This window comes from Bubalus bubalis, chromosome 15, assembly GCF_019923935.1.
Source record: "Bubalus bubalis isolate 160015118507 breed Murrah chromosome 15, NDDB_SH_1, whole genome shotgun sequence".
In the NCBI taxonomy this organism is placed as follows: domain Eukaryota; kingdom Metazoa; phylum Chordata; class Mammalia; order Artiodactyla; family Bovidae; genus Bubalus; species Bubalus bubalis.
The window spans coordinates 60,121-82,362 of record NC_059171.1 but is presented as its reverse complement, the minus strand read 5'-3'; the positions used below and the strand labels follow the sequence as shown (position 1 = coordinate 82,362).

The 22,242-nt window shown below is 40.7% G+C and overlaps 1 pseudogene; it reads right to left on the bottom strand.

Moving 5' to 3' along the window:
* Positions 1-415: 415 nt before the first annotated feature.
* LOC102396960 overlaps positions 416-22,242 on the bottom strand; it is a 37,087-nt pseudogene continuing 15,260 nt past the window's right edge.

The following is a 22,242-nucleotide window of genomic DNA, read 5'->3' as shown; positions in this document are numbered from 1 at the left end:
GATCCTGCATTGCAAGAGAGTCTTTACCAACTGAGCCACCCGGGAAGCCTACTATTAAGAGATATTTCTAAGTATAAAGACAGGTCAACTTAAAAAGTTTCAGCAGATACATGCTTGACTTTATCTTATAATCTATGGATAGTACTTTAGAATGTTGGATTAGAATAAAGGTGTAATGAATTCTTACACCTTTTCCAAAGGAATACCCAAGACAGAAGTAGCAATAAAGTTATAAATGACAGCCATCAATCAGATGAAATAATTTAGATGAAGCTTTTCTCTCTCGAAGAGATGGGGACTGGGCAGTGGTCAGGAAGGAAATACAATGTGCTTTGAACTTTGTATGAAAAATAATGTTCAGTTCCACGTTGCTGAACATGGTTCTGTTTTTGCCAAATAAATCGTCTATTTCAAATTACTGTCCAAATGCTTTATCAAAACTCCACTTCTGCCTTTGTTTTGGAATCTGTTACCTTTGTTGCCCCCTCCTGATCACTGTCCTCTGAAGCTCCTACTTCTTTTCTGCTGTCCCCTGACAACTCGGTGGCCTTCGTGCTGTCCCCTGAAGCCTCAGTTGCCTTCCTGCTTCCTCGGAAGTTGCACTATTCTTCCTGTGGACCTTCTAGCTCTGGTTGCTCTGTGGCCACAGAAAGCTGTCAGCGCTGTGAATCATGCCACTTTTCCTATACTTCTGTTACTGATGCAGTAAGGATGTCAAAGCAAACACCCTGCTTTCCTTTGAGAAAGACCATTCCCTTCACTAGCATAACTAATGTTTGCCATTTCAATCGAGCGCCACAAAATCATGGTCACAAAGCCCACTTCTGAGTTGCTCAAGGAGCGCTGGTCTACTGACCTGGCCCTGGAGAAGTGGGCCAGGGCGGCTGCCAGGGCTTCCAGGGCTCCCTTCTCCCCAGTCAGCTTCTCGGCTGACTGCTTGAAGTGACCCAGTGCAGTGGGAGGCACAGAGTCCCAGAGCCTGATGGCTTCTTTGCTAGAAGCTTTTATTATCTCTGTTGCAGAAGGAACACCTATTCGTTTAAATTTGATTCCCGCTTTTTGCTCCACTTGGGCTAACTGGTATTCTTTGTGATGGGAAAAGCAGATGCAAACCCAGGTCCTGCCTGCTTTACCTGTTCGCCCAGAACGATGAATGTAGGATTCCACATCCTTTGGTGGAGAACGTTGAACAACCAGATCAGCCTCAGGGATATCTAACCCACGTGCAGCAACATTGGTTGCAACCAAAACCCCAACATCTCCATTTCTAAAGCCTTTCAGGGTGATTTCCCTTTGCTTCTGTGGAATGTCTCTGTGTAATGACTGGGCATCCTGTCTTACAGCCACATTCTGCAACAACTCTGGGCTTCTTTCTTCGTTTCACAAAATATGATAGTGCGCCCTTGAAAACCACTGCATGCTCTCCTCACGTCTCCAATAACTGCTGCTCTCTGAGTCCAGTGGCACCTGATAGCCAGATGCTCTACAGTTACTGCCGTTTTCTGCGTCTTTTTACCAACCAGGCCCTCTTGTCCATACGTATGTTTCATGTATTTCTTAGCAGCAGTGTACACCCAGTGGGGGCAAGGTGCAGAAAAAGCAATGGTTTTTTTTTTTTTTGGTTTTTTTTTTTCTGCAACACCCACACAGCTAAGGCTTTAACAACAACAACAAAAAAAAAACAAAAAAAAACTTTTCCACGTCCACGTCCTGGGTGGGACAAGATCATGGAGACAGATATTCTATCAGGGCATGGAAATAATTTGAGTGGCAGAACTCATAAATAAAAGAAAGACAAACTAATTAACAAATCATTTTTCTCAGACAGCATAAAGTCAATAGATTTAAGGAGATATAATTTCCAGGAAGGGACAAGAAGGCATTCATTAATTGGCTCAATGTGCCAACTGAGAAATATTTTGCAATGTGATAAATTCATATTTTTTTTAGTTTGTTTATACATTGGTCAAGATCTATGCTATCCAATATGGTGGCTATTTAGATTTAAATAAATTGAAATTAAACAAAATGAAAAATCCAGGTTCTCTGTCCCATTGACCACAATTCAAGTGCTTAACAGCCTTGTATGGAGCATGGTTGACATATTGGACAGTTCAAATACAGAACATTTTCATCATTGCATAAAATCCTATTTGACAGCATCAGTCTAGATGTAATAAACATGGAGCATGACATTGATTTTTTTACATTGGCAGTTAGGTTGATACAGAAGCTGGGATTGTGAAAGTTTTATTTTTATACAAATATTTAATATAATTTAATAAATTCTCAAAAAGTATTAAAAGATCAGTCAGAAAAGGCCTAAAATAAAGGCACCAAATGGTAGGTAAGCTAAAAAAGTGTGCAAAGGAGGATGTTCACTGAAATACAGAAGCATTCTGTGTGCCATGTAAGGTGCAGCATCTGAACCTGTTACTAGGAGAATGGTCTCAGTGACGCTCGTAGAAATGATGCTGGGAACAATTCAGAGACTATGTTCTCTGAATCTAGTGAGTGGAGGGACATCCTGATGAAACACGTATCAAATCTGATGTCATAACTATTCTCAGATACATGCTAAGAATAATGACTAAATGCTCTTAAAGCAACAAAATCAAATTTTGTTTAACATATGAGATTTACCAGAAGAGAGAAATGAGACATAGGTTTTATGAACTTGAATGTTTCATACAGAAATGCTAACTATACAGTGCACTGTGGTTTATGTGATAAAATTAAGATATTTTATGACAGAAAGTGAAGTGAAAATTGCTCAATTGTGTCCAACTCTTTGTGACCCATGGACTGTACAGTCCATGGAATTCTCCAGGCCAGAATGCTGGAGTGGGTAGCCTTTCCCTTCTCCAGGGGATCTTCCCAGCCCCTGGGAAGATTGAACCTAGGTCTCCCACATTGCAGGCAGATTCTTTACCAGCTGAGTCACCAGGGAAGCCCAAGAATACTGGAGTGGGTAGCCTATCCTTTCTCCGGTGGATCTTCCCAGCCCAGGAATTGAACCAGGGTCTCCTGCATTGCAGGCTGATTCTTTACCAACTGAGCTATCATTTGAGTTAATAATTTATTATATGTGATCACATTAAAATGTTTTAAATTATATGTAAAATTATAGTTAATTTCTGAAGCTAAGTTTTGCTTCAAGAATTCATTGACAATGTTAATTGCTATTTCCTCAGAAGAGGGAAATTTCTCTACATTGAATTTAATTTAAAAAAACTAAGAACTACAATGACTCAAGAATGTTTTGTCTAATTTGGCTTTGCTGTCAATTTACCCGAATTATGCAAAAAATCTTTAACAATGTAATTAGTGTGCTGAAATAAAGGCAAGCCATATTTTTATGAAAAGTATAATAATTTATGAATGGCATGTCTTTAGAACTCATTTTAACATGGGCAGTGTACCAACAGAACTGTCACTTGAATTAAATTCAGTTATCTTTGACGTTATACTTACTTTTGATCATTTAAAACTAATGGTCAAAAAAAAAACCAAAACTAATGGTATTAAAAATATTTTTCAGTTTTGTCATTATGAAGGTTTAATTTTCAAGGAAGGAGGATAGAATACATATGTTTAAAATTTTTATTTATTTATTGGCTGTGCCACACAGCGTGTCAGATCTTAGTTTCTTGACCAGGATCGAACCCGAACCCGAACCCCTGCAATGAAAGTACAGAGTCTTACCCACCGGATGGCCAGGGAAGTCCCATAGGACAGAGTTTAACTAACGACTGTCAGCTTGATGTGTACCTTTAACATACATTGTTATATGGTGTGTGGGCCTCTATTTGTCCCCTGGCCTTTGGTCTGGGAATAATAAGAGTGGCCTGGCTGTGTTCGTTAGTCCTTCTGGAGGAAGTAAAAAATACCTTTTCCCACAGGTTAGAGCTTCCTGTTTCAGAGCCTGAGAGAACTTACAGAGACAAGTACAGGATTCTAGTTCAGCTTCACAGTTCACCTGTAACTATCACTTCATTTCAGACACTTAAGGGTTGAGAATATTTAGAGAAGATTGTGCTTACATATTTGCAATGGGTTATACTTCAGTGGAAACAGTGTCAGACTTTATTTTTCTGGGCTCCAAAATCACTACAGATGGTGACTGCAGCCATGAAATTAAAAGATGCTTACTCCTTGGAAGGAAAGTTATGACCAACCTAGATAGCATATTCAAAAGCAGAGACATTACTTTGCCAACAAAGGTTCGTCTAGTCAAGGCTATGGTTTTTCCTGTGGTCATGTATGGATGTGAGAGTTGGACTGTGAAGAAGGCTGAGTGCCGAAGAATTGATGCTTTTGAACTGTGGTGTTGGAGAAGACTCTTGAGAGTCCCTTGGACTGCAAGGAGATCCAACCAGTCCATTCTGAAGGAGATCAGCCCTGGGATTTCTTTGGAAGGAATGATGCTAAAGCTGAAACTCCAGGACTTTGGCCACCTCATGCGAAGAGTTGACTCATTGGAAAAGACTCTGATGCTGGGAGGGATTGGGGGCAGGAGGAGAAGGGGACGACAGATGATGAGATGGCTAGATAGCATCACTGACTCAATGGACATGAGTCTCAGTGAACTTTGGGAGTTGGTGATGGACAGGGAGGCCTGGTGTGCTGCGATTCATGGGGTTGCAAAGAGTCAGACACGACTAAGCGACTGATCTGATCTGATACTTCAGTGGGGGCTTCCCCGTTGGTTCAGCAGTAAAAAATCTGCCTGCAATGCAGAAGCCGCAGGAAACACGGGTTTGAGTGCTGGGTTGTAAAGATCCCCTGGAGGAGGGCATGGCAACCTGCTCCAGTATTCTTGCCTGGAGAATCCCATGGACAGAGGGGCCTGGTGGGCTACAGTCCATGGGGTTGCAAAGAGTCTGACATGACTGAGCAGCTGAGCGTGCATACTTCAGTGGATACCAAACCGTCTTATGTCACCTCTACAGAAACAGAACAGCAGGAAAAAGAAACGATTAGGTTCTGGTTTGAGGGATTTCACTTGTGCCCCAGGAAAAATATGTTTGGTAGCAGAGTTGCCTTAAACTGTGGACTGGTTGACTGAATGGAAGATAGGAAGCCCCGTTCCCTTGGGCTCTGACTGGATTTCTCTGATTTGAATGTTATAGATCTGGTGGAGTTATGTCTAAAAGCAGACATAGGAATTATTTCCAGTTTTATTAAATTATAACTGACTACAATTGTAAATATTTAAGGTGGACAACTTGATGTTTTGTATATGTACACATTGTGAAATGATCAACACAATCAAGCTAATTAACACATCCATCACCTCAACAGCTACCGTTTTGTTTCTTCTTCCTTTTGGTACAGTCTTTACAGGTCTAAAAGATTAGGGTTTTGCGGCTTTGCCGTTTTGCTTTCCAAGAGGCTCAAGTGGTGAAGAACCCGCGTGCCAATGCAGGTACTCTAAGACCTCAGTTCGATCCCTGGGTTGGGAAGATCCCCTGGAGAAGGGAATGGCAGCCCACTCCAGTACTCTTGCCTGGGAAGTCCTGTGGAGAGAGGAGCCTGGCGGGCTTACGGTCCATGGGGCCACAGAGAGTCACACACGACCAAGCGCGCAAGTGGAGACACAGACAAGTCTGCTATTAAACACTGCAGTCATGTCACTGTAGCTCAGAGGTGGGAAGTGAGTTTTACCCCAGTTTCCCTGGAAGTAAAGAACAGTCTGCATGAGTTGTAAAGCTCCATGCTCTTTCTGTTTGCATTCTTGCTAAAGCTTGTTGAAGCCCTTCAACACTGGGGACTTTGGGTTCTGTTTTTACCAGTGACCTAATCTGCTGTGGATTACCACCAAGAGAGTGGCCTGCGTTAGCGCCCACCGGCCAGGCCGCTGTGACCACAGTGAAGATCGGCTTCCTCAGACGCCTCCCTCCGCGCAAGTGCCCTCCGGCCTGGCCCAGCGGGGAGGGCCGTTCCTGGGGTCGCAGCTGGGAAGGGCTCTGGGCTCAGGTTTCAGAGCAGCTGAGGGCCGTTCAGGCCTCTGAAACCTTTGCATAGAATGTGTAGTGTCTGACTTACAAGGAAAGCGGGCAGCTCTAACCTCACGGAAGAGACGGCTTTGGAGGGAAAGATAAGCTGGAGCAGGAAAGGGCAGGCGGCAGACGAAAGGGGCGGCGTCTGTGGGCTGGGGTGGCAGAAAGAGGGGCGCACTTCCAGAAGGGACGACTGCCAGTTAATTTATATGTGTGTGTGCGCGTGCGTGTGTGGGGGGGGAGGGGAGGAGGATGCTTGAGTGACAGCTGGCTAAAATGAGGGCCTGGGGCCCCTTAGAAAGTGAGCCGACAAGCGTGTGTGTGCTCAGTCACTTCAGTCGTGTCCGACTCTTTGCGACCCCATGGACTGCAGCCCACCAGGCTCCTCTGTCCTTGGGATTTTCCAGGCAAGAATACTGGAGTGGGCTGCCATGCCCTCCTCTAAGGGGTCTTCCTGACCCAGGGGTCGTACTCTTGTCTCTTAAGTCTTCTGCGTTTGCAAGCGGGTTCTTGACCTCTAGCGCCACCTGGGAAGCCCCTGAACTGATGAGGCAGAGATTACATGAAGATAGAGCCTGTTGGTTCCCTCCTTCGTCTGAGATGCTGAGTGTGGAGGAGGTGATCAATAAATGACTAGGAATTAACCAGTGAGCGAATGGCTCAGCACTTGTGTGAGTTTCTTGACCCTACTGGAAAGTGCTTGAAGGTTCCACCAGACGTGATGGGTTTGGAATAATGGCTCCTTCTATGTGAGCTCAATGCTTCCAGCCTCAATTTTTCCTTCTTTTTTTTTTTTTTGATTTCTTTAAAATTTTGGATTATAGTTCATTTCAATGTTATGTTAGTCTTAGGTGTACAGCAAAGTGATTCAGTTAAACATATACACATATTCCTGGAGAAGGAAATAGCAACCCACTCCAGTATTCTTGCCTGGAGAATTCCATGGACAGAGGAGCTTGGAAGGCTACAGTCCGTGGACTTGTAAAGAGTCAGACACGACTGAGTGATTAACACATACATATTTTCATTCTTTTTTCAGACTCCTTACCTATTTAGATGTTTACAGAATATTGAGTAGAGTTTCTTGTGCTGTATAGTTGGTCCTTGCTGGTTATCTGTTTCATTTTTTCACTTAGTTTTTTGAAGTGCACTTGCTTTTATGCTGTGTTAGTTTTCACTGCACAGCAAGGTGAATCAGCTGTACATGCACGTATCTCTCCTCTTTTTTGGATGCTCCCCTTCAGGTCACCATGGAGCACTGAGCAGAGTTCTGTGGGCACAGGTAACCCTCATTACTTATCCATTTTATGCACAGTATCAATAGTGTGCACACACCAACCTCAGTCTCACAGTTCATCCCCCCCTCCCCACCTTTCCCCCTGGGTATCCATACACTTGTTTAAAATTTGTTGATGATAACAGCTTTGCTCAGTTGTGTGAGAATTCAAGTGGCATATGTAAGTTCTAGGTGTGTCTTTATCCTGAAGACGTAATCTCTTTAATCTCTTTCCTTTCCAGAAGCTGGGAAAGGATAGTTGTAAGGGTAGTCAGCCCATATAATCTGCTTTTAGTAGTCAACGTTATCTGATACTTAGAAACACGGCAAAAAGGACCGTGTGTCCTCTCAGTGTTGTCCAGGCTCACAGAGCAATAGGCCTCCCAGACTACTTAGCATCTAAGAGAAGATGCCCGTATTCGATGTTCTGTTTTCTACGGATCAGGCCGTTCAGGAGAAATGCAAATTTCTATCCAATAGAAAGTTTAGCTGCAGAGGACAGTTTGTTTTCTACCTAACCCAACAATTTACTTCGGTGTTCTTTAATCCCTGTAAATTCTCAGTTGCTATTTGATACTATTTTATGATTCTGCTGATTCCCTCTTAGACTGGTCAGATAAATTGATCCTTCTATATAAATTGGTAACATAAATTGATCATGCAAGTCATGTTTTCAACTTTTGAAAATCACACTCTGACAGTATTTAGAGATCTCCATCTTTCGCTATCAATGTCTAGAACAAACCTATGTTGGGCACTCAGCATAGTTTTTTTGAATAAATGGGTGAAGAATAAACGAAAACATGAACCACTAAAGGAGGACAGAAGGAACCCTGAGTTCTTCCAACTTTTGAGAAAACTAATATTTAATGAGTTTTTTAAAATATTAGATTTATAGCAGAATTTTAGAATTCTGAGATAATTTCCTTTTTACCAGTGTTAAAATGAGTTTTATATAGGAAATTATGGTAACAGTACTTTGAGTTTACTTTTGAATGTTGTCCTTGGAAATAAAAAGTTGGAAATTTGCATCTCTGTGCTGGTTCATTGTTTTTAGAAATGTCTCTGGCCCTTGTAATTCACTTGATCTCTAAGATTTAGTCCTCACTTGAAATGATCATCATGGGGAGATGAGATCTGGCTTACTTTAAACAAGTCATGTAGCTTCCAGCAAGATTTCCAAGACTCGCTATCATTAAGAGAAACAGCTGTTTTGAAAGGCACTGTGCCTGCAAACTCTTTTATTCCCGCTAATGTCAGCTTTTAAGTAGCGTTTAGAATAAAAAAGAAAAAATTTCCTTTTGCCGTAAAAAGAAACAAGATGGTGTGGTCTACATCAAAGGCTCATGTAATTATCATTAAGCTGGTATGATGCCTGAAATATATTAGGTGCTCACTTCATATTTGTGAAATACATTTATTTTCTACTTTAAAGATTATTTTTAATGGAGTTTAGTTGCTTTACAATGTTGTGCTAGTATACACATGTATAGACCATGTATATTTATACATAGTATCAATTGGAATTCATTTAGACAAGGTTCCTTCTTGTTTCCCATCTTTCATTGATCAAGCCTCACCCTCTAGGGTTTTAACTTATTACCATTTCACATATTTGTAGAATGAAAAAAAAATATAGACAGCTATAATATCTTTCGGAGAAGGCAATGGCAACCCACTCCAGTACTCTTGCCTGGAGAATCCCATGGATGGAGGAGCCTGGTAGGCTCCAGTCCATGGGGTCGCGAAGAGTCGGACACGACTGAGCGACTTCACTTTGACTTTTCACTTCCGTGCACTGGAGGAGGCTATGGCAACCCACTCCAGTACTCTTGCCTGGAGAATCCCAGGGACAGAGGAGCCTGTTGGGCTGCCGTCTATGGGGTCGCACAGAGTCGGACACGACTGATGTGACTTAGCAGCAGCAGCAACATAATATCTTTATATCATAAAACATAGCTAGTAGTAATCCTATGGGTATTACATGAGAAAATTATAAGATGCACTTTTAAAAGTCTTTTAATATTAATTGTCACTATTAGGAAATGACAGGAGTGGACAGTAGCAATAACAAGGAAAACAGACTTTCTGAAAGAGGAGCCTCACATGCGTCACATTCCCTTAGGAGGCTGGAGCAAAGATAAAAGTGCCAATGGATTAGCCTTAATGCTCTTTATTACAACAGATGACAGTGCTTTGTTAAAAACAGTTGTTGAGAAGATATTCTCAATCAGGAAGAAGACAAGGGTTAGAAGGAAAATAATAAACTGATTGTCAAACAGAAAAAATGACAAGTAATTATGAAGCCCCCTTATGTCTCGTGATGCAATGATGAATCAACACTGAATTACTAATGCATCATCACTAATTTGCAGAAAGGTAAATTGTTTACAAATACAGTAGTCTCCCTGAAATATGTTCACAGTCACCTGCGACTACTTATCTTTTGAGTTTATTTAGGTCACTATAAGTGTCCAGAACATTTGACAATTGGGTTTAAATTCAAACACTCTTTTTTTTCCCCCTAGAAAAGTGACTTAAGATGGAAACTAAACAAATATTTGAAGTTGGTGAAGGAGTGTCGAGTAGATGAAGAACTTCAGATAGACTTTGACAAGATGGGCATCAATTAATGTTGAGTATTAAAGCAATGGTGTGTGTGTGTGTGTGTGTGTGTGTGTGTGTATCTGGTGGGGGTACACTTTGAACTTGGTCCCCATGATTGCATTGTGAATACCTTCCTATATTCCAAGAAAGTGAAAAGTATACATGGTGCTTTCAAACATGAGCTCTTCCAACTTGATGCTGCCCAGCTCAGCAAACGCAGCAGAAAGCCCGGGCTGAAGCAGGTGTTCAGATGTGTCCACTGAGTGGTTCATAGCTTGTGCTTATCGTACTGTTCTGTGGTCACAGTTCTGGCTGTAAGAGTTTGTGACATTTTACAATGTTGAGGTATTCTATGAAGAAGTCTCTGCCTTCCCAACTAAGGATGGTGTCCCTCCCACATTATATCACTTTCAGAATTATAGTCAGGGCTATACAAATTATGGTTGCATTTTTCAGTATAATTTTTCCTCTTATTTTTGATTTATCTGTAAGTAGATAAAAAATGATCATATATTTAAGGATAAGAACTTTTTGAAATACTATTTTCTTGTTTAATTACATCATTGCTGTTTGCTTCAAGGCACACGTTTGAATGAGTACTAAAAGGATTTAAAATGAGCAGGTGCTATTTTTTCACTAAGAAAATAATATGTGCTCATTATGAAAAAACTGCTTTTATGAAAACAAAAAAGTTATCTGTATTCTTATCACTTAGTGATAGTCAGCGTTAGCATTTGCTTGTGTTTCCCTTCCAGTTTTTTTAAAAAATGAATCATTTAGTTTTTAACATACTGTGATCATACCAAACATACATGTTGGTGCAGAATGTTGAACTAGATTCTATCAATTCTTGTTAGTGAGTAATAGAAAAAAAAAGGCCAGGTTAAATGAAAACTGAAAATAGCAAAAACTCAATGTAATCAATGGTCTAAACTTCCTCTTCCATCAAATCTTTTTTTTTTATGTTAAAGAGCACCTTTTCTTTTATTATTTTTCTAAATGAAGCAGCTAACTATGTGGTTATGGTGACTGGCTCATCACCACCTCATGGGAGCTCCTTAACAAGCAGGGTCAGCGACAGTCGTGGGGCTGCCCCGGAGGTCCAGCGACTAAGGCGCCACCTTCCCATGCAGGTAGGGTGGCTTGGACCCTTGGTTGGGGAACTAAGATCCCATATGCCTTGTGGCCAAAAAGCCAAAATATAAAACAGAAGCAATATTGTAACAAATGAAATACTTTAAAAATGATCCATGTCAAAAGAAAAACTTAAAAAAGAAGTAGTAGCTGTACCACCATTAACATGTTCTGATACAGTCGGGTCTAGGAACCGGGTGTCTGAACTCCCAGTGTTCTTACCATTGCATCAGGCTCCCACCTTTGGGATCTATTGGATGCAAATACTTCTGTAAGCTCTTCCTAGGTCACAATTGTCTTAGTCATTTTTTGGCATCTGAACTTGAATAAGCTGAAGAGATCTAAGAAGTCTGGTATAAACACCAAGGACCACGCCTGGCTCCCAATTCCAGAAGTTAGTTTGTTCTGTTGTACCCATGATATGAGCACTAGAATATATGAAAGGCAGATATTTTGATTGGAATCTTTGTTCCATTTTTTCTACTTGTGTGATTTGTAAATTTATTTCTAGTTATGTATCTGAACTTGAGCTTTCTGATCAGTAAAATGGGAATAATATTATCTCCTAGGGCATAATAGAGCTGTCCTTCAGCTCTCCTGGGACTCGAGCCCAGCCAAAACCCAGGATGCCTGGCTTCAGGACCTAATGAAGCTCAGGCTCTGATGTCTCATTGCAAAAATTCAGTGATAGACAAAGCAATTAAGTAAGAGGTGGATTTGTTAGGATTCAGAAAGAAGCACACTCTTCAGGGTGTGGGCCATTGCCGAGGGCAAGGGCTGGGGCCATGGTTTTGCTAGCGGAGAAGGCAATGGCAGCCCACTCCAGTACTCTTGCCTGGAAAAATCCCACAGACGGAGGAGCCGGGGGGGCTGCAGTCCATGGGGTGGCGAAGAGTTGGACACGACTGAGCAACTTCACTTTCACTTTTCACTTTCATGCATTGGAGAAGGAAATGGCAACCCACTCCAGTATTCTTGCCTGGAGAATCCCAGGGATGGGGAAGCCTGGTGGGCTGCTGTCTATGGGGTCGCACAGAGTCGGACACGACTGAAGCGACTTAGCAGTGGCAGCAGGGCATAATACTATCTCATGAATTTTGAATGTGATCATACAACTTAGAAGTGACGGATAAAAAGCACTCACCACATATTAGAAGGATAAATCAGGTCAACAACAATCAGATATAACCCCTTAGGTGATGCTGATAAATAGCTAAGCCTTCTAAAGACTAGGGATTGTGGAACAAAGGGCTCTGCAGTTAGCCTTGCATCCAAGGCTTACAGAGATGGGAGGATATTCAGGACTCGGGTGGGAAAAAGGATGGAAGTATTTCAAAGTCTTTCTCATTGCTTTCCAAAGAACTTTTGATAACAGTGACCCACCATTCTTGTCTTTGAACCTCCAGTGCCCCAGTTCTAAATAAGTGAGTTTATGTGCCAGAAAACCATCTAGATGCTAGGGACTTTCAATAATTGGTTTTCAAATGAATCAGTGTATGGTTGGGGTGACTTATGCACGTTGCAAAGGGACGCTTTATTTTGTTTTTTTAATCAATTAACTTTTTGGCCGTGCCGGGTCTTCGCTGCTGTGTGCGGGCTTTCTCTAGTTGTGGTGGGGCAGGGGCTCCAGGCACGCGGGCTCCAGGAGTCGAGGCTCATGGGCTCTGCAGCACAGGCTCTGAAGTTGTGGCTCATGGACTTCAGCTGCTCCCTGCATTAGCAGGTGGGTTCTTCACCTCGGTACCACCGGAAAGTCTCAAAGGGACCTTTTAAAATAAATTTTATCTTCTTTTCTTCCTCATCCTGCTCTTCAGTTTGGACCAGTCTTAGGAGGACAGTCCACGGGGTCGAAAAGAGGCGGACACGACTGAGTGACTTCACTTTCAGACAATCATATTCTGATTTAATTGATATTATTTAGTCCTGGGATTTGAACTCAAGATTGCTTGATTCTATATTTGTTTCTTCTTCTGCCATGAACACCTACCATATATCTGCTTCTATAGTAGCCTCAGAAAGGATCTATAAATGTAAATCTTTAAAATTCGATACTCAAAGAGCAGAGGGGACAGAGCCAAATAAAAGAAATAATAGTGATCCAGTATATTAACAGTGACTCAGTGTATTAAGAAAGTACATTAACTTTTTAATTATCTCCTCTCATCAGAATAAGGCAAGCTACATGAGAGAATTTTCCAGGTGATTGAGGTGATGTTTCTGCAAGGTTCAATACAATTTTGATTTTCATCATTTTTACAGTGAGAAATCATATGCTGCTGCTGCTGCTGCTGCTACTGCTGCTAAGTCACGTCAGTCATGTCCGACTCTGTGTGACCCCATAGACGGCAGCCCACCAGGCTCCCCTGTCCCTGGGATTCTCCAGGCAAGAACACTGGAGTGGGGTGCCATTGCCTTCTCCAAATCATATGCTAGGACTATATATTATTTTCTACATTTTTAACCAGACAACATTGAATGTGATTTTACCTTTTATCAAGGATTGGGACATTCTCTTTTTTCGCTCATGAATGTCCTTGGGATTTTGGGTTTGTTTCTTGTGTCTCTCTTTCCTCTGAGTCTGAATCTTGATCTTCACTTCTGCCATGTTTATGCATCTTTTCTTTCTCTTTTCCTTTGGTTTATTCTTTGGTTTCTTTCCCTTTTCTTGGTTTCTTCTGTTTGCTGGTGCTAGTTTTTCTGGCCTAAAAATCAGATGATTGAACAAGTTAAAACTAGCCAAGATGTCATGTTCAGTGAGTAAAATGCAAGCTGTAATAAGGATGCTATTTATTCTGTTTTCTCATTTAATTCAACTGTGGGTGTTTTTAGGGTAAACACCCTAAAACAGGAAAGGGGGGCTTAGTGAGAGGCACACTGACCTCCAGGTAAGTGAATGTGAAGAAATGTAGTAACAGTTCTTCAAGAAAGTCAAGTGTGGCAAGAACAGATGGAGATTAGCAAAGGCTGGGCAAACAGGGCTGGAACTAGTTCTCTGGGAAGAACTGGACTGAGAGTCAGGGAGACACAGAAGAGGAGCTAGACAAGAGATGAAGCGGAAGAGGAATGAGAGTAAGTGCCAAAAAGGGAAAAGGAAATGAGCTGTCACATGAATACCACGCATCCTATACAGCCTGGCTATTTTATTTAATCCTCTGAGCACATTATGTAGGTGTTATTACATTTATATGACGCCCCTCCCCTGAAAAAGATTTACTCTTTACCCTTCCCCTGCCTTCTCCTTTATCTTTTAACTTCCTATTGGGTTTCGTCCATAGGAGACTTTGATATGGAATGGAAGGCGAAAAGAGACAAGGTCGGGGTATTGATTTCTCTGGGTCACGGCAAGGCTGCATCCGTCAACACTGTGGTCCCAGCACCTCCTTGCCCCTTTAGGCCTACTGCCGTAGCTGGTCCAGGCTGCGGGCTCCTCTAGACCCTGCCCACGTCCTTCCAATAGTCCTTGTATCAAATTCTCATCAATTACCAGTTTCATGGTGTCCTTGTCATCCTGCTGTTACCTTGATTGACCCAGGCACTGTGTTTTTATTCTTCTGTTATAAATGGTATGAGTGAATTTTAGAGATTTTTATGTAACATGCCCACATTCGCACATCTAGAAATAGTTGGCTCTGGGATTTGTAGCCAGGTCTGTCCAATGCCTATGTCCTTTGCATTATGCCAGGCTGGATGAGTATTTATGGGAGAAACTAGGGGACCAGTATCCTTAGCTGGGAAGGATCCCACTATGAGATGAAGACAGAAAAAATTATGATCTATGTATGTTAACTGACTGTCTAATCTGGACAAGATACTGTAGCTGGAGGACCGTAGGACATTAGACCTGGAATGAGTTTTCATGCTGTGTTCATTGGAGCCCCAGGAGTTCCACACAGAAACATTTGGGACTCCATGAGGAGCAGAGAGATATGGGCTGGGCTTAGACATTCTCATCTGCTTTCTTGAGGACAGATACAGTTTAATCAGCTTTATTATTTTTTTTTTTCTCTGTGCTCACCAAATAAAACTATGAGAGAGAAGTCTCTAAAGCTTTCCTTGGTTTCTTCTTTAAAATGAGACTGTCCTATCCCTTAAGATGGTTGGTGCTATCATTGAGATCTCACATATAAAATACCTGGCTATCAATAAATTGTATATTTTCTTCTTATTTTCATTCTTCTTGAGTATATCCAGAGAATAAAATTCAGTTTAGGCCATGATTTTTTTCAGTTACATCTCTCACCATCAGTAGCTCTCTAAGCGTGGGTGTGGTCTTGTAACTGAGCAGGACCCTCTGGAGCCTTCCCAGGACAGAACTGCCCCCATACCCTCTGCAGCAGCTCCTCTCTGGAGGACCTAGATAACAGTATATGATGATGCGCACTCCCTGAGTTGTTTTACAGATGCTAAAAACCTCAGCAGATGGAAGAAATTAACTACTTGATGACCATGAGCATGTAGCCCCTGACCTACTGGCAGCTAAAGATGGAGAATGCTAACTCACCCTGTGGCACGTCCTGGTGCCTCACCATCAACCAGTCAGAAAACTGGACATAAGTGATCACATGGCCTGCAGCCTCGCTCCCTCACTTGGCTTTTAAAAATGCTCCCCTTCAGGGAGCTCGGGTTTTTGGGGGAACCTGAGCCACCCTATTCCTTGGATACCCCTACAATAAACCTTTCCCTGCTCCCAATTCTGATATATTTTTTGTTTGCTTGTTTGGTCTCACTGTGCATCAGGTACCTGAACTGGAGTTTGGTAACAGCCTGAGAAACTGCAGCAACTAGAAAGCTGAGGAGAGGGACATGAGTGTTCTCTGAGCTCTGATGAGCCAAACGTGCCTTCTCTGGCAAGACACAGCTGTGTTGTTCCTCTGACTCATGTTGATGAGCAGATGATCCAAGGGCTGATCCATGAGACACAGGCTTGCACCCAGCTGCTAACACCTGCCCCCGAGGCCTTCACCCTCCTGAGCAGCATCATCAGGCTCACTCCTGGGGCTCGCTAGGTAATCTGAGCTGGAAAAATACCATTTGCTAGGCATTTACCTCGAGCCATGTTTTTCCCACAACAGTGTTTTATAACCACTGATCTAGAGAGTTAGGTGGAAGGTATAGTCCATGTATATATGTATACTCAGTTGTGTGAGCACACAAACATCTAAACACACACTAACACACTGCATCCATTCCTTTGTGGTGTAAAGTCAGTATAACTACGTGTATATAATGAAGAATAACTTAACACTTGAGTGCATCACATCAGTGGTTCTCAAGCTTGGCTGCATAGTAGTAGAATCACCAAGAGGGTTTTAAAATTTTTTAGTGCCCAAGTGGCATCCCAGAATATTTAAATCAGAAACTTTTGGAGTGATATTCCAGGTTATGCCAAAGTGAAACCAAGTTTGAGTATTGGTGTACCAGATTAAACGCTTCTTATGATGAAATGCCCTTGGAATGCATTTACTTTGATAAAATAAGACATCTAAATTTTTATATATGGCCAGATTTCATACATGTTTACTTCTGCTTCTGGCTGTGATGGAGTAACTGTGATAGGACATACCCCTTCACGGTAAACAGTGAGAAAACTGCATAAAATATATGAGACAACTGTTTCTGGACATTAGACAACAGGCAGTGCAGGACTGTGATTCGTGAGAAAAGAAATAATGTGAACCTGATGTTCATCTGGGCTGTGTGTCTGGAGGCACTTCCCAGATTGCAGAGAAGGGAGGAGAAACTCAAGCAAAGCACAGGAGGAGAGAGAGTGGAATTTTGGAAGAGTGAGGTGTCTGGACTCTAAGGGTCAGAGTATCAGGGAGGAGGAAGCTGCCCAGAGAAAAACTCCAAAATACACATAAAGGTCCCCTTGAGTATTGTGTTGAAGAGTAACCTACAGATGTGAAGGGCGAGCCTCCATGAGGCTGGGCAGAAAAACAACCAAGGAACTGTAAGCTGAAGCGTTCCTAGAACACACGCAGGGCTGGGAGATGTCTGAGTTCCGGTCAACTGTAGTGAAGAGTTCGTGTTGGGGCCCTGAGGACGCTGGAGGATCGTGCCCAGTGAGACAGAGTAAATCCGCTCTAGAGCAGAGGACACTCAAACTTGCCCTAAAAAGCTTTTAAGAAAACTTTGCAAATCTCAGACTGAATAACAAGTAATTTAAGTGAATGAAGTCTGATGCATTTAAAAGGAATGTATATTAAAAGAAAATCCAGCATTCAACATTATAAACTGCACAGCGTCCAGGATTTAACAGAATAAAATACTAGATGTGTGAAGAAGCAGAAAAAGTACAACCTACTACAAGAAGAAGCACCAATTATTATAAACAAAATAAAAATGGCAAAGATAATATAATTAGCAGATGAGAATCTTAAAATAGCTAATAACCTTCAAGAATTTAAAGGCAAAATATAAGCCAAATTAGAAGAGGAATAAAGGACTTTAAAGAATGGAATTTATAGAAATGAAACAATATCTGAAATGGAAAGATTCATTGGAATGGATCAATAACTATTAGACACTAAGAAGGAAAAAAAATCACTGAATTTGGAAGTGTAACAATGGAAACTGTGCAACTGAAGCACAGAGGGAAAAAGTCAACATGAACAGAACCTTACTGGCCAGGGGACATTCTCAAATGTCAACATATGTGTAATCAGAATTTTTTATAATGTAGAGAAAAAAACCCCAGACAATTATTTGAAGAAACACTAGCAAGTATTTTGCAAACATAATGAAAACTATTGATACACATATTCAAGATACTCAACAGACTCCCAACAAGGATAAGGAAAGAAAACGTCATGTTGAATAGCATTTTTGAAAATCTATGGTAAAGAATAAATCTTAAAACAAAACAAAAGCTATCACCCTAGAATCTGTTATTCAATGCAGTTAGCTTTAAAAATAAAAAAAAGAAAGAAAAACTTTTTCTGAGGCCAAAATCTGAAAGAATTCAGACCTGAGTGCAGACCTGCACTATAAAAAATATTTTTTAGAAGTTTTTATGTTTTTTGTTTGTTTGTTTTTTAATATGGAAGGCAAATACCAGATGAAAACTCAAAACTTGAAAAAATAAGTAACACTGGAAATGGTAAATATGTTGATTTATACTTGAAAGACTTTTCCTTACCAACATGTACTAAATACATAAAATTATTAATGAGACTCTGACACTCTTTTCTTTAGCACTAAGTGTTTGGAGTCCATCACATTTCGCCTTGGAGTAACCACATGTTAAGTACTCAGCTGCCACACATGGTGAACGGTTACTGTAGTGGGCAGCCCAGCGCTGGCCCATCAGCCTGGTTTGTTTCCTCATTTACAGCTGACCCTTGAACAACAGGGTTTAAACTGCTTGAGTCCACTTGTGAGTTTTTTCAACAAATCCATACAGCATGATCTGCAGTTGGTTGATCTTAGGATTCAGAGCTAGATACAGAGAGCTGACTATAAAGCTACACTCAGATTTGGAAATGCACAGAGGCCCAGCATCCCTAACTTCAGCATTGTTCGTGGGTCAGCAGGATTTATTATCATCTGAAGACAATATACTTCATACTTATGTTCTGTCTGTAAAATGTGAGCTGTTAACAGAAAGGACATAATCTGGTTCACTGCGGTGTGCCCTGTGGTTAGAACAGAACCTAATACACGGTAGGTTCACCTAATACACGTAATACTATTATTTATGTCTTGAATAAAAGATGTTTCAAAGAAAAGACCTGGACACTATGTGCATCAGGTAGGGATCCTGCTGTATGTAATTCCTTTATGTTCCTTTAAAGTCAACTTCCTCTTCCTGATGCCTGGTTCTTGGCAACTATTGGTCATCTTTCTTTTACTATAGTTTTGGCTTTTCTAGAATTTTACTTGAATTAAATCATAAAATGTGTAATCTTTTGTATCTGAATGCTTTTACTTAGCAAAACTGTTCTTGACATTTATTTATGTTATTGCTTTTATCAGTAGGTCATTTCTTTGTATTGCTGAATCATATTGATATCAACATTTCATTGTTTATATATATATATACCACAATCTGTATAAGTTAATTAGATGTTAATGGAAATTTGAATTCTTTACAATTTGGGGGCTATTGTGAATAAATCTCCTTTTGAGTATAAGTGTAGACTAATGTTTCCATATCTCTTGGAATTTCTGTGTATATGTTAGATTATGTATAATTTTCAAACTGCTGCATGATATGTTCAAACTACTGCATGATTGCACTCATCTCACAGTCTATTTTTTTTTAATTTTATTTTATTTTTTAAACTTTACATAATTGTATTAGTTTTGCCAAATATCAAAATGAATCCGCCACAGGTATACATGTGTTCCCCATCATCTCACAGTCTAGCAAAGTAATGCTCAAAATTCTCTAGGCCAGGCTTCAGCAGTACATAAACTGTGAACTTCCAGATGTTCAAGCTGGATTCAGAAAACACAGAGGAACCAGAGATCAAATCACCAACATCCACTGGATCATTGAAAACGCAAGAGAGTTCCAGAAAAACATCTACTTCTGCTTTATTGATTATGCCAAAGGCTTTGTGTGGATCACAACAAACTGTGGAAAATTCTTAAAGAGAAGAAAATACCACACCACCTTACCTGCCTCCTGAGAAATCAGTTTGCATGTCAAGAAGCAACAGTTAGAACTGGACATGGAACAACAGACTGGTTTCAAACTGGGAAAGGAGTACATCAAGGCTGTATATTGTCACCCTGCTTATTTAACTTATATGCAGAGTACATCATGCGAAATGCTGGGCTGGATGAAGCACAAATTGGAATCAAGATTGCCAGGGGAAATATCAATAACCTCAGAAATGCAGATGACACCACACTTATGGCAGAAAGTGAAGAAGAACTAAAGAGCCTCTTGATGAAAGTGAAAGAGGAGAGTGAAAAAGTTGGCTTGAAACTCAACATTCGGAAAACCAAGATCATGGCATCCAGTCCCATCACTTCATGGCAAATAGATGGGGAAACAATGGAAACAGTGACAGACTTTATTTCAGAATTTATTCTCTTGGGCTCCAAAATCACTGCAGATTGTGACTGCAGCCATGAAATAAAACATGCTTGCTCCTTGGAAGAAAAGCTATGACCAACCCAGACAGCATATTAAAAAGCAGAGACATTACTTTGCCAACAAAGGTCCATTTAGCCAAAGCTATGGTTTTTCCAGTAGTCATGTATGGATGTGAGAGTTGGACTATAAAGAAAGCTGAGCACTGAAGAATTGGTGCTTTTGAACTGTGGTGTTGGAGAAGACTCTTGAGAGTCCCTTGGACTGCAAGGAGATCCAACCAGTCAATCCTAAAGGAAATCAGTCCTGAATACTTCTTGGAAGGACTGAGGCTGAAGCTGAAGCTCCAATACTTTGGCCACTTGATGTGAAGAATTGACTCATTTGAAAAGACCCTGATGCTGGGAAAGATTGAAGGCAGGTGGAGAAGGGGAAGACAGAGGATGAGATGGTTGGATGGCATCACTAACTCAATGAACATGAGTTTGAGCAAGCTCCATGGTTTGGTGATGGACAGAGAAGCCTGGCATGCTATAGTCCATGGGGTCACAAAGAGTTGGACACAACTGAGGGACTGAACTGAACCGATGTATACTTTTAAGAGAAATCCCCACTGTTTTCCCATGTGTATTTTCACTAATGATGTAAGAGAGCTCTAAATATTTCATATACTTGTCAATAGTTGGTATTGTCAATCTTTTTTATTTTAGGTTAATAGATATGTAATGGTATCTCATTGTGATTTTAGATTGCATGATGATGAATGATAAGCATATTTTCATGAATTTATTTGGCATCTGTATACCTTGTTTTATTAAGTATAGTTTTTACATATATATTTTTAATCAGATTATTTTCCAATTATTGTGTTATAAGAATTCTTTATGTATTCTGGATGAAAGTACTTTGTCAGATATACATGTGTTGTAAGGATGCTGTTCCAATCTGTGATTGCCTTTAAAAATTCTTAACAGAGTCTTTTGAAGAACAAAAGTTTAAATTTCAATGCAGTGAAATTTGCCGAGTTTTTTTGCATGTGTGATATTTATTTATTTTGGAAGTGTTTATTTATTGGCATTGAATTATAGTTGATTCAAATGATTTAGGTGTATAGCAAAGTGATTCAGTCATGAACATATAACTGAATTTTTTTCAGATTCTTTTTCACAAGACACTGAATATCATTCCCTGTACTATATGGTAGGTCCTTGTTGTGAATAATTTTTCTTTTATATTCCATACTTTTGGTGTCATATTATTAAATCTATTTAATGTTTGCTGAATTCAGATGTGCTACTGCGGGCAGGAATCCCTTAGAAGAAATTGAGTAGCTATGATGGTCAACGAGAGTCCAAAATGCAGTACTTGGATGCAATCTCAAAAGCGACAGAATGATCTCTGTTCATTTCCAAGGCAAACCATTCACTATCACAGTAATCCAAGTCTATGCCCCAACCAGTAATGCTGAAGAAGCTGAAGTTGAACGGTTCTATGATGACCTACAAGACCTTTTAGAACTAACACCCAAAAAAGATGTCCTTTTCATTATAGGGGACTGGAATGCAAAAGTAGGAAGTCAAGAAACACCTGGAGTAACAGGCAAATTTGGCCTTGGAGCACAGAATGAAGCAGGGCAAAGGCTAATAGAGTTTTGCCAAGAGAATGCACTGGCCATAGCAAACACCCTTTTCCAACAACACAAGAGAAGACTCTACACATGGACATCACCAGATGGTCAACACTGAAATCAGATTGATTATATTCTTTGCAGCCAAAGATGGAGAACCTCTATACAGTCAGCAAAAACAAGACCAGGAGCTGACTGTGGCTCAGATCATGAACTCCTTATTGCCAAATTCAAACTTAACTTGAAGAAAGTAGGGAAAACCAGTAGACCATTCAGGTATGACCTAAATCAAATCCCTTATGATTATACAGTGGAAGTGAGAAATAGATTTAAGGGCCTAGATCTGATAGATAGAGTGCCTGATGAACTATGGATGGAGGTTTGTGACATTGTACAGGAGACAGAGATCAAGACCATCCCCATGGAAAAGAAATGCAAAAAAGCAAAATGGCTGTCTGGGGAGGCCTTACAAATAGCTGTGAAAGAAGAGAAGCAAAAAGCAAAGGAGAAAAGGAAAGATAAAAGCATCTGAATGCAGAGTTCCATAGAATAG